Genomic DNA, 13,671 nt, shown 5'->3' on the forward strand with positions numbered 1-13,671 from the left:
TGTGCTAGAAATACCACGCACCAGGGTACAACAGGGTCTCTGTTTTCAGGTAATGTGGGTTTAGCCAAAAAGACAGAATGTATTCTGTATTCAGTGTATTCACTGTAGTTTTAGAAAAAGTTTTTTTGATATAGCCTTTCAGTTTCTACTCCATATTTCAGGGCCATACAGACTGAAACAATTAAGAATATTATTTTTTCAATTCATTACCGCATTTTGTCAATTCATTACTATGTTAAGGACTCTTGATAGAAAACAAAACTCCTTAGATTTGGTCCTCACCATCCAGTTTAGGACCCAGAAACCATGTTAAAATGGAAAGGGATGTTAGAAAAAAGAACTGAAAGAGGTTACCTCTTGTATAATTTGTATATATTTTCTAGTATATAATTTGTACATTTTATTTCTTCATGTTATAGAGAAGATGTGCTCCTAGCTTCCCTAAGAACATTTTTTTTTCCCTATAATTCATGGTCAAGAGTATAGTACAGAGTGAAATGAATATTAAAAGTTCACAAAATAATTGGGAGAGAAACACTGATAGCAAAATACCTAGAGAGCAGTTATTTCCTAATTAGAAACTTACCACCTAGTTCTCAACTGTTTCAAAAACTCTTATGCAGAAATGTCAGTGCTCTGACAATCTACACATCTTCCGCTTTTTAGTTGTACTATATATCTGAAAACACGTGGTTCAAGAAGTTCACATGAAGAAGAAACAAAAATGACTCTTTTTATTGTTAGGGAGAAATGTTGAGGCTTCCCAGTTTCCTCACTCCCGTCACACATACACCTGGAATGAGGACATGGGAAGCAAGGAAAATTTATTCTAAAATAATACTCCGAAAACGTCCTTGTTCAGCTGGGAGATCCAAGAAAAAAGATGACTTTTGACAAAGGGATGGCGGCAAGAGCCTTGCTCATTTCTGCTTGAATGCACACATCTTACACTGAGGTCACCTTTGAGGAACTAAAGGTTTCCTCTTAAGATAGTAATGGATTTAACAAGTCTGACTAACCACTAACGAAGTGTAGAATACCTGCTGATTTACTATTTGTTTTAGCTTTTGTCTGGACAGAGGAGCTATAGTGCATAGGGTTGCACAAAGTCAGACACGACTGAAGTGACTTAGCACACATGCACAAAGAGGATGGACTCTGCCACAAATCCAGCCACCCAACTGCTACATTTTTCAAAAAGAGCTTTTCAAACAGAATGGTTTTTGAAATAAGCTCAACTCTTAACACACCTCTCTCCTCACTAGTTTCTGCACTGACTTAAGAGAGCTCCATAAACGGGTGAGCAGAGGGCTGGCCACTGCCAAGTGTGATCCATAAAACCAGCAGCCCCTCTTCTCAGAGAGCTTTGCTTTTTTTTTTTTTAATTTTCAATTTGATTTTCTCGGATTAAAATGTTTTCCCCCAAAGCTGCACACATGAAATGTGTTTTGCCAGCACAACTCTGTAAAAATTGATTCCTGAGCCTTTCAGTGACTGCCTGTCACCTGCTCCTTAAATGAAGGAGTATGTGAGTTTCTTAATACCACCACTCACGGTAACATCGTCATGCTGGTCACACTTACCGAACTATTTTTTGGGAGCTCTCCCCAGGTCAACATTAATTTTTATGAAAGCACTGATTCCACAGACCAATAAGGTTTTCTCATTTTGGTCAAGAGCGGCTACATGAATTGCTAATTAAACATGGGCACTTTTCACCCACTATTCTCTTTCCCCGCACACACTCTAGAAACCCGAAGTGAGAAGCGGACTACAACTTCCTCCAGATTTCACAGATGACAGCTCCCCTTTCGGGGGAACAAAATCTGGGGTTCCCAGTGCAGTCAGTCTTCAACCTTTGTGTCTGTCTGAGGAAAGAACAAAAGGCAGCGCTTCCTCCCCCAGCCCCTCCTCAACTCGGAGGAGGCAGGCTTGACAGAAGAACCGTGCTGGAGGACAAGGAGACCACGCCGGAGCCGGCGCGAGCTCCCTCCACACGCACGTTACCCGAGCTACCCACCTTGGATAGCTGCCTCCTGAGGCTGAAGCGCTGAACCATGGTCACCCTGAGGACTCTTCACACAAAGCGATCCACCAAGGGAAGGGCTTTTTCCGAGGCCGCTTCTTGCAAAAATCGGTGGCGAAACATCTTGCAGGCTAGCACGGGAGCCAGAGGAACGCGCCCGGGAGACTCAACAAACTTGGAAGCCCTTCATTGTTCTAGGGGAGACAGGGCAGAGCCCACGTCGGAGGGGGAGGGCGGGATCCCGGCTCTGCGAGCGCGAGCACTTCCTGTGAGTCAGCCGAGAGGGGTCCGGGCAGAAGGACCACCCCTTCCCTTCCCATCAGATCGCCGGCCGGCCGCCCGGGTCGGCCAGGGGAGCCGCTCGCCGCGGTGCCACCTGAGAGCCGGGGACAACCTGGCTCTCGAGCGGGAGGGGGAGCGGCGCGCTGGGGTCGGCAGGCACGGCTCTGCCTGCAGGCTCCTCCCCCGGGGCCTCCCAGGGGCGGGGGTCTGCGGCCCCGACAGCACCCCCTGCTCAGGCTCCACCGCAGGTCGGCTGCAGGGCGAAACCCTGGGAGACGAGCCCCGCTGGAGGAGAGGAGGAGTCTCCTCCCCGGCGGCTCGGCTCGGCAGGCAGCCGTCCGGCTTTGTCTAAGCGATGGGCCAAGCCTTTCCTCTTACTCACGGGGAGGGGCCCGGGGCAGGAATGTCAGGTGCGGGGCGACTTCAGCTTCGTCACGAAGTTAAAACAATCTAAGCCTGTCTTCTGGGATGCTCGCCCTCTCTCATTAGAACAAGGTAGTAACTTTAATAACACGTCTACATACACAAAAGGAACAGCTCGGGCTGAATTAATGAAGGTAGAAAGGTATGAAAAAATGGCAATGGTGAGGGCAGAGCCAAAGATTAAAAAATCCATGTGTGTTTTGCTGTCATTTACTGGTCTCTTCCTAACTATTGGATGCTGCTTCCAGACGGCCGATGGAAGGATACAGCGTTATTGTAACGAAACTTTCCACACCATATGTTCCTCTGCAAATTTTTCATGACTTCTGAATGAATTTAACAACTGACCAAGGCAGAATTTGGGGGCATACATTAATTTTTCCCTGAGCCTGTGACTCTCAATTCCCTGTCACACATGACCACCTGTCAGGCTACATAAAGCCTTTGTGTAATGAACCTACTATGTGCGGTTGTTGTGTTGAGCATGTCACAACTATCATCCCATTGACTTCTCAAACAAGTCTGTGAAATAGGTACTAAAAGCCAACTATAAGTAAAGCAGGGATATTCTCTCTAAAAATCTCAATATTATTATGAGTAAACCATATAGTATTTCTAAATTTCTTTTCTTCAAATGAGAAAAATGAAAAACGAGTTTGAAAAGATCTTCATGCAATGGATATTCTCAACTGTGCCCGTATCACACACCACTGTTTCTACTTATCAGCAAATAACAGTTAAAAGTTCATCTAAAATATGACACATTTCAGAGTACCTTAGGAAGAGTAGAAAAGACATACCAAACCAAAAAAATATCAGGCTGCCAAGGCTCCAACAATTTCTCTAACCAAAATGCATACATAAAAAGTTTATTCTACAAACTCTGAATAGAAAAGGATTGCACATATTTAACTGAACTTTTTTTGTGAAACTCCAAAGCTTAAAAAAAACTTAGATCAACAGCTCTGACTGAAAGTGAAGCCTTCTTCGTATCTAGGTTCAGAGTATGCAATGCAACCTAATGTTTAAACTAACTGATTGCAATTTAATTCCAAGTGGAAAGTAGGCTGACAAAGAACTCGAGTTCTGTGTGTTTTGATTTTAAAAGGTAAAAGTACCATTACCTCCACTTTTCTCCTACAAAGAGAGAAACCAAGTACTCAGCAAACTTCTCCAGGGAAAGCAGAATTAATCCCAAACAGGGATTGAACCCACACTCCTGGCAGTGAAAGCACGGACTTCTAACCACTGGACTGCCAGGAAATTCGCAAGATACAGTATCTTTAAGCATGAAGTGTTTCTGATAAAAGCAACTAGAATCCCAGATCACTGCTGCAAGATTCTTGCTAACCCCACCTCCACAAAAAATAAAAAGAGTAAACAGGAAAAAGAATTAGAAAAAAATGTCAAAAATCTACAAACTTAAGTACACATTAAATATCAATATAACTGAACAAGGTATACATCCTCAAAGTGCCAGACACACATGTGCTAAGTCGTTTCAGCTGTGTCCAACTCTTTGCAACCCTATGACTGTAGCCCGCCAGGCTTCTCTGTCCATGGGATTCTCCAGGCAAGAATACTGGAGTGGGCTGCTGTGCCCTCCTCCAGGGGATCTTCCTGACCCGGGACTGAACCTGCATCTCTTATGTCTCCTGCACTGGCAGGTAGGCTCCTTACCACTAGGGCCACCTGGGAAGCCCACAAGACTTAAAAAGGAGGATGTCTCCATTCGAGGAGGAACTTTTACTTCTTTTTTACCTATTAAAATAAATCTCTAATTGTTTAAAATGCAATAAAGCCTGTTAAATATGATTTGAATTCATGACTGCAATTCATTGCTTGATAAAATGATAAAAAAAAAAAAAAAACCTGAAAAGATCCTCAATAAATTGAGCTGTTAGGGTAAAGATCAGAATCTCTAAATCTGATGTATTTTGAGGTGTCTCACAGCTTTGTGGATGAAAGCAGTAGACCAAGATCAAAAGCATTAGAACTGGGACTAGAACTCAAAATACCCAGATTCCACAGTACCACTCTTCCCATTACATAATGCTTCCTCCTGTTTTTAGTAATTTAGAATGCACTTAAAGAACACCACAGAAGATACGTAGTAAACTTCTGTTGCAAACTGTATGATGACTCCATTTTAAAATTTGAACCTTTATACTTTGCTATGAGGGAGTCTCCCTACAGCCTGGCGCACCTAAAGTAATATGCTTATAGTTCCTCCCCTTATCTTGCTGGCGTCCAGTCCTGTAACAGAGTTCTATTAAATAAATCTTATTGTTCAAACATTATTGTGGGTTTTAACCAGCTTTCTGTGATAACCCAGTAGAAGTAATTGCACAGTGCCAGCTACCAGTCAATCCATAAAACTATAAGACAGGCTTTCATTATGCAGCACCGTGTCATTGCAGAAAGCCCCTCTCATTCAGGCCAAACAAGCATTAATGACACCAGACACTCAGTATAGAAGGAAACATTCCCTTTACTCAAGGAGGTTCACAATCCAGTAAGGAAACACAGAAAACTTAAAACAACTGTCATTAATGCGGCAGGTGCTACAATACAGGGACAGTGGTGGTACAAAGAAGGGAGAGATCAACTTTCCAGGGGACAGAGAAACTTGCAAAGTAGGAGTCCTTCAGGGTGGGTAGAAATTCTGCAAGTGGACAAGAAAGAGGAAGGGCATTCCAGGCAGTAGAAAAAACACAAGTTAAAAACACAGAGGGGTGCTCGCTTCGGCAGCACATATACTAAAATTGGAACGATACAGAGAAGATTAGCAGGGCCCCTGCGCAAGGATGACACGCAAATTCGTGAAGCGTTCCATATTTAAAAAAAAAAAAACAAACACAGAGGGGTAAATCAAGCAGTAAGTAAAATTCAGTTTTTCCAAACTAACAACGCACCGTGTTGTAAGTCGTAATATTTTCCACAGTATTTTTTCTTTGTGGAATGGAATGGGGATTATAACAAAATTCATGTATTCTTTCTTTCTAAATTGCACGTTTGTTAACTATTTTGCTATAAACTGCCCAAATGGGAATAGCCCATCATTAACAAATAATAATCTGACAGGTTCTCTCTTTACACAAGTTATGGTTGTTTTAGCTATTGTTTGCCTTTAAAGCAAGGAGAGAGAAAAATCTACTTGCAAAAAGTTTAGTAAATAACATCTTCAGTTGCTGGATTTCCTATGGCAGTTCGGGCCCCTTGAATGTTATTTCTGTCTTGCACGAAGAAATTTCTTTTGGGAATCCCCAAATACACAACAATACAAAAACCATATTTTATCTACCTAAGAACTGCTTAAGTACCTTATGGAGTTATTTGCAAAGGTTCCAGCCACTGTCAATACAAACAACCCTGAAAGTAGTATACTTTATCCAGTAGTAAGATGTTAACTGATATTGATGACAAAAATAATTTTGAACACCTAATCGTATTTAATACCATAACTAACTCATTGTGATGGCTAATTTAAAGAGTAGCCAACCATGCCAAATTAACATATTTATTTTCATGAACTGGACATGGCTCTTTTAAATACGCTAAATTAAGGTTGCCCCCTTTTACATCAGCAACGTTTGGGATCTGTGATTATTTTTCCCTGTAAAACCCATGCCTTGTGTCACCTGCAGTGAATACATGGCAAGGGAGGGGGAGACAAGCCGAGGGAGAAGAGAGGGGGAGGACTATAGTGTACCTGCTAAGTACCAAACAACAACGTGACTGTTGTTGGCTGTTTTGCTAAGAACACCCAGCAAGACTATGTATTTTAAATATGTAAACGCTATAAAATCACGTTCTTAGAATGGTCTTCAACGTGCTTCCTGTGCTCGTCCCCACTTTCTCTCTCCAGACATCTCACATGACTTTCAACTTCACTCCCAAGCTCTGCTCACACTTCTGTTCCTTCAGGAAAGCCTTCTCTGTCAGCCCTCCATGACCCGCTTCTCCACCCTGCTGATTCCTCCTCATACACTGTCATTTCCTTGTCTGTATCCCCTTCATCAAAACATAAGCTTCTTAGGGCAAGAACTCTGGCACCTGCTAGGCCAAGTATTTATTAAATATCCATGTTTACTGAATGAATGACTTAAAAATATAAGGCAAACTTCAAAAGTTGCTAAGACATTCTGGACTTCCTTCTTTCTTCCTCAACCATCTCCCTTACTCTTAAACTCCCTGATTTTTCCACTTAATTCTTCTTGTTCTCATATTTCACTTTGTGATTATTAATTTTATTAATTATTTGTCAATTACTTACCTCCCACTTATGACTCTCTATAATTTAACATTTTCCAATAAAATGCTTCTTGTAAAAATTCAGAAAATATGGTAAAATATAAAGAAAATTTGTGAATAATATCACCATACAGAGGGAACCACTAATAGTGTTTGATAAATTTTCATTTGGGCTTTTTATTTTTAATTCTGCTAATGATTTATAAATGCTTAACTGTTGTAACCACTATTATCAATTTACCCTTTTTTTTACTATGAATTTATATACTATGTACTTATAAAAGTACACAGTATTATATGCATACTAGCTTGCTTTGTTCTTAACCCAACTAATATCATACCATCACATTATTTGAAACTTCCTTTTCTGTGGTCTGAATGTTGATGTCTCCCCAAAATTCTTAGGTTGAAATCCTAAAACCCAGTGTGATTGTTTGAGGAAGTAGGGCATTTGAGATACGCTACAGTCAGCAGGTGGGACCAGTGCTCTTATAAGACAGACCCCACTCTCTCTAGTTCCTTCCAAGGTGAGGATACGACGAGAAGTCTGAGGCCCAGATGAGGGTCCTTACCCAACCACACAGGCACACAGATCTCGAATGTCTAGCATATGAACTGTGTGAAATAAACCCTGGTGTCTATATACTTCTCAGTCTGTGGTACGTGGTTATAGTAACCCAAATAAGCTAAGCTATCTGTTTTTAAAAATTCAATTTCCTTAGAAAATTCTGACAGCACATATGGATCTCCACTATTTAATTCCTATACAGTATTTCACAGTATAGATGGAAGAATTTATTTGTGCATTTTCTTGATAACCATTTAGATTATTTCCACATTTCTGCGAGTCCAAACATATAGGCCTACTCAGGCCTGCTGCTGGATGTGTGATTTTTTTTTTTCCCCTCCAGGTGAGACATTAAGATAAGATCCTAACTATTGAAGGTCCATCCCAAACTCATTTTTTTGGCAGCCACTCCAGTTCACTTAAGTTCACTGTCATTTCTGCTTCTGCGTAGCTCATAGTGATGGTTCTTATGCTTTTATATTTTGTGTGTTGATGTTGTATTGTTATATAGTTTTTTATGCATTAAGGTTGCCTTTCATCAAATTAAAAATAAGGACCTTGGAGGATTACATCTCATCTTTTCTGTATCCCAATTGCATAGTACCCTATACATAGTAGACTGTATTATGCATAGTAGCCTTTGACTGTGTGGATCACAACAAACCGTGGAAAATTCTTAAAGAAATGGGAATACCAGACCACCTGACCTGTCTCTTGAGAAATCTGTATGCAGGTCAAGAAGCAACAGTTAGAACCGGACATGCAACAACAGACTGGTTCCAAATCAGGAAAGGAGTACGTCAAGGCTGTATATGTCACCCTGCTTATTGAACTTATATGCAGAGAACATCATGGGAAATGCTGGGCTGGATGAAGCACAAGCTGGAATCAAGACTGCTGGGAGAAATATCAACCACCTCAGATATGCAGTTGATACCACCCTTATGGCAGAAAGAGAAGAAGAATTAAAGAGCCTCTTGAGAAAGTGAAAGAGGAAAGTGAAAACGTTGGCTTAAAACTCAACATTCAGAAAACGAAGATCATGGCATCTGGTCCCATCACTTCATGGCAAATAGATGGGAAAACAGTGGAAGCAGTGGCAGACTTTACTTTTTTGGGATCCAAAATCGTTGCAGATGGTGACTGCAGCCATGAAACTGAAAGATGCTTGCTCCTTGAAAGAAAAGCTATGACCAACCTAGACAGCATGTTAAAAAGCAGAGATATTACTTTGCCAACAAAGGTCCGTCTAGTCCAAGCTATGGTTTTTCCAGTAATCATGTATGGATGTGAGAGTTGGACTATAAAGAAAGCTGAGCACCGAAGAATTGATGCTTTTGAACTGTGGTGTTGGGGAAGACTCGTGAGAGTCCCTTGGACTGCAAGGAGATCCAACGACTCCATCTGAAAGGAAATCAGTCCTGAATATTCATTGGAAGGACTGATGCTGAAGCTGAAACTCCAATACTTTGGCCACCTGATGGGAAGATCTGACTCATTGGAAAAGACCCTGATGCTGGGAAAGATTGAAGGCGGGAAGAGAGGGGGATGACAGAGGATGAGATGGTTGGATGGCATCCCTGACTCAATGGACATGAAGTTGAGTAAACTGAGGGAGGTAGTGAAGGACGGGGAAGCCTGGCGTGCTGCAGTCCATGGAGTTGCAAAGAGTCAGACATGACTGAGCGACTGAACTGAAATGAACACGGAAGACATTCAATAAATATTTGTCAAATGCCCTGAAAACTTTAAAACAATACATGGTCTTATCTGATAGGCTTACTTTATTTCTTTATTCCAAAATAAAACATTAGACAGGTTAATACTGCTTTAGATTTCATCTTCTCCATTTGTAGATATGAACCTCATAAAGGACAAACCACCTTACTCAAGTCTAAAATATTCCATCTCTGGTTCCTTTTTTCCCACCTGTCTTATAAAGAGAAACATTATGTGGCAGTATTCCTACTTCACGAAGTGATACTAGGGAGAGTGACCTCACCAAAATGGCAGACTAGGAAATACTGGCCTCCCTCCCTCACAGAGACAATGAGTTCACAACAGACAGACAAGAAGTGACAGCACCTGGGCCACTGTAAACGCAACACTAGGCTTCAATGAAAGGGGTAGAAAACCGTGGTGTTTGGCATTCTGCACTCATGCCACTTTCCCTGCAGAGCACAGTGTGGAGCAACCAGAAGCAAACGGTCACGCCTGGACTCTTCCCTCGGAAACACAAACCAAGCAGACCACATGTCCAATTCTGGCTTGTCTGAGAACCGTCTAAGGGACTGGCTTCGGTCTTGGATAACTCTGAGCACTAAGAGAACTAGGAACCAGAGCTGCAAGACACTGTAAGCAAGATGCAAAGGCACCTTGGAGCTGCCGTTCTGCAGGCAAACCCCAGGGGGAGTTGAGATTAGACAAAGGCTTGACAGGCTGGGATAGGTGATTTGTTCCAAATTTTTTCAAGTGCCTCGGCAAAAAACGACAAAGCATATAAACAAGCAGGCAGGGCCCAATTAAAGGAACAAAATTAAGCTCCAGAAACAGACTCTAAAGAAACAGATCTATGAGTTGACTGACAAAGAATTTTAAATAACTGTTGTAACAGTCATTTCAATATGTGGTATTGGAAAAACTGGACAGTCACATGCAAAAGAATAAGACCACTAAGCCAAAATGGATGAACAACTTGAGCATAAGGCCTGAAACCATAAAACACCTAGAAGAAAACCTAAGTAGTAAGCTCCTTGACATTAGACTTGGCATTGATTTCTTGGATTTGACGCCAAGATCAAAAGCACCAAAAGTAAAAATAAACAAATGAGAATACATCAAACTAATAAGCTTCTGGAAAGCAAAGGAAGCCATCAACAAAATGAAAAGGCAGCCTAGCGAATGGGAGAAATATCTGCAAGTCATACACCTGAAAAGGGGGTAATACCCAAGATATATAAAGAATGCATGCACCTTAACAAAAAGTCAAGCTGATGAAAAAATGGGCAGAGGATGTGAACTGCTGCTGCTGCTGCTGAGTCGCTTCAGTCGTGTCCAACTCTGTGCAACCCCATAGACGGCAGCCCACCAGGCTCCCCCATCTCTGGGATTCTCCAGGCAAGAACACTGGAGTGGGTTGCCATTTCCTTCTCCAAGGTATGAAAGTGAAAAGTGAAAGTGAAGTCGCTCAGTCGTGTCCGACTCTTAGCGACCCCATGGACTGCAGCCTACCAGGCTCCTCCGTCCATGGGATTTTCCAGGCAAGAGTACTGGAGTGGGGTGCCAGTGCCTTCTCCGAATGTGAACTGACATTTCTCCAAAGATGACAAAAGACAGCCAGCAAGCTCATGAGTAGATGCTCAACGTTACTAATCATCAGGGAAATGCAATCAAAACCATAATGAGATACTGCCTCATACCTGAAAGGATGGCTACTATCAAAACCAAACCAAACCCAGAAAACAAGTGTTAATTCACAACAGCTAAGAGGTAAAAGAAAACCAAAGATCTAACAGATAAATGAATCAACAAAATGTGGTCTATACACACAAGGGAATATTATTCAGTCTTAAAAAGGAAGGAAATCCTGCCACGTGCTGCAAGATGGATGAACCTTGAGGACATTATGCTTCGTGAAATAAGCCAGTGAGAAAAAGACAAACACTGTATGATTCCGCTTACATGAGGTACCTAGAGTAGTCAGATTCAAACAGAAGGTAGAATGGTGGTTACCAGTGGCAGAGGGGAAGGAAGAAAGGAAGAGTTTTGAAAATGGGTAGAGAGTTTCTGATTTGCAAGATGAAATGGTTTGGAGATCTATTTCACAACAAAGTGAATATAATTACCACTACTAACTTGCGCATTTGAACAGTAAATCTTTTTAAAATTTGGGCCACACTGAGTGGCATGATCTCAATGCTCCAGCCAGAGACTGAATCCATGCCTCTTGCAGTGGGAATGCAGAGTCTTAACCACTTGACTGCCAAGGAAGTCTCTTAAAATAGTATATTTTGTTACACGCTTTTCCCCACATTGTTAAAAAACTGACATGAGCTGTATTTCTGTCTATTTCCAAATATGCTCCTTGATTCAGCACTTTTGTTTCTTTAAGCCTCTCTGCTTTTCTTGCATTTAGGCATGAATATCAAGCAACAGATGTCTCTTTTTTTTTTTTTTCCTCAGAAAAATAGAATATCCTCTAAATAAAAGGACATTCTCTCCAGACAGAAATGAAGAGTTTTGACAGTGACACATCACTGCAAGGCTTTAAAGATCTAGTACCAAAAAAAAAAAAAAACTTACTGCCAAGAATCCTTATAAATGGACAAGCAGCTACTCCTTTCTGATTTGTTCTTTATAATATTTTATTACTCATATTCACACGATGTTAAAAAAGAATTCTTTAAAACATAACTTCTTAGTCTTCATCTAAATTCTATTTCTCATAGGTGGCCTTTTGTAAAGGACAATAATTACATTAAAAATAACTACAACTCTAAATGAAATAATTATATCCTGAAGTTTTGGTCTCTCAAGTGGGGCCCCCACACAATTGTTTACATTGCCCAGAGCATGCTGAACACGAACGCTATCACAAGTCAGACAGACAAAGGAGCAACTCCTCCCTCACAGGCCACACAAACATCTCTAGCAGTGAAAAATGACAACACTCGTGAAAAGAAAAGATCCAAAGACCACATATGTACGGACAACAAAGCAAACAAGAAGAGAAGGTTGCTGGGGATTCTTATGTCTTCCTGCTGAGAGGCCTGTCTTGGCGTTATGAAATGTCATTCTTTATCCTCAGCAATACCACGTGCCTTAACGTCTAAGCTATCTGATAGTATTGTATTATATATATTATATTATAACCTACCTCATATTAGCACAGTTTTAACAGTTTTCTTTTGTTAGTGCTCACATTTTTTTCTGCTTTTTACTTCCATCTTGCTATTTGTTGTAAATCTGTCCTGTGTGTTCTTTATTCTTTTATTCTTCTTTTCTACGAATCAAGCATTTTTCTATTTCCTTTAACCTTGTCTATTAGTTTTAATGCATTCTTGTGTTGTTCTGTCAGTGGTGCCGTGAATTACAGGGTTACAGGCTACCTTAAGCACCTTCCAAACAACCCTCCCCCGAGTCCTTCTTGCTACTGTTGTATATTTTATTTCCACTATGTTTTAAGCCACACGGCAGTCATATTATCATTTTAAAGTTCTATCTTTAACCAACGTAAGGAAATATACATGAAGGCTGTACACAGAATGAACAAAATTAAGTAATACTATTCCAGCTAAACTGGTATTTGCTGAAATCCCCTACAGATTCGTGTCACCTGGCAGCCAGGGACTCAGGGAGTGTGCTGTTAGTGTACAAAGTCACAGGCACTGTGTATCTAACTGGCCCTCCATGGAATTCACAGCCTCCAGCCTCAGCAGCGTGGAGCTTTTAGAACACTAGAGGAACCCTGATGTAGCTCTAAGACACACAGGTACACGGAATAGGGACCTCAACTCTTTCTCTTACTTAGCCTGACATTATCATTTTATCTCATCCTTTCCTCCTACTGGAATGTTTCCAAAAACGCTATAGAACAAATTACTACATTGGACAAAAACGTCTGTTAACTAAACTATTAAGATCTTTTAACTTTGCTGTGTTGCAATCACACACAATTACCATTTTTATAGGCTAAAACTGCTTACCTATTGGCAACTGCATATGGCTTAAAGCAATACTTAGCGTAATAAGTATAAGATATCTAGATTAAGGAAATCAAACTTACATTATATTAAGTGTAATCTAGGCTACACTTAATCTAGATTTCCTTCACCCAAATCAGGATTTGGAAAACTAAGCTTTAATGTCTAAATTCAAACGTTAAAAAGATTATCCTGTCTATGACACTCCAGAACAATGAAAGGAGAACGAAGCTCATGTTTAGCTCTTTAGTAACAAGAATCCAAGACAGAAGATAACTGCAAAATTGCTACAAGAGTGCTATTTTTTTTTAGCGGCTACAGGAAGAAACAAATGGATCCTAGTCTTTCCTACTGTACATGAGTGGCCCCCTAGGTTTCAAAAGGCTCTGTATGCACTGAAAAACAGACTAACCTGG

General features: G+C 40.9%; 1 protein-coding gene and 1 non-coding gene across 10 annotated transcripts in view; one reads left to right on the forward strand and one right to left on the reverse strand.

Moving 5' to 3' along the window:
• TMCC1 (transmembrane and coiled-coil domain family 1) overlaps positions 1–13,671 on the reverse strand; it is a 156,562-nt gene that overhangs the window by 80,399 nt on the left and 62,492 nt on the right. The gene's annotated exons all lie outside the window — the stretch shown is intronic.
• LOC113881069 lies at positions 5,467–5,573 on the forward strand. The gene has a single exon (XR_003507924.1). It is a non-coding gene; the product is annotated as a U6 spliceosomal RNA (small nuclear RNA).

The sequence above is a fragment of the Bos indicus x Bos taurus genome, chromosome 22 (genome assembly GCF_003369695.1).
Source record: "Bos indicus x Bos taurus breed Angus x Brahman F1 hybrid chromosome 22, Bos_hybrid_MaternalHap_v2.0, whole genome shotgun sequence".
NCBI lineage: Eukaryota > Metazoa > Chordata > Mammalia > Artiodactyla > Bovidae > Bos > Bos indicus x Bos taurus.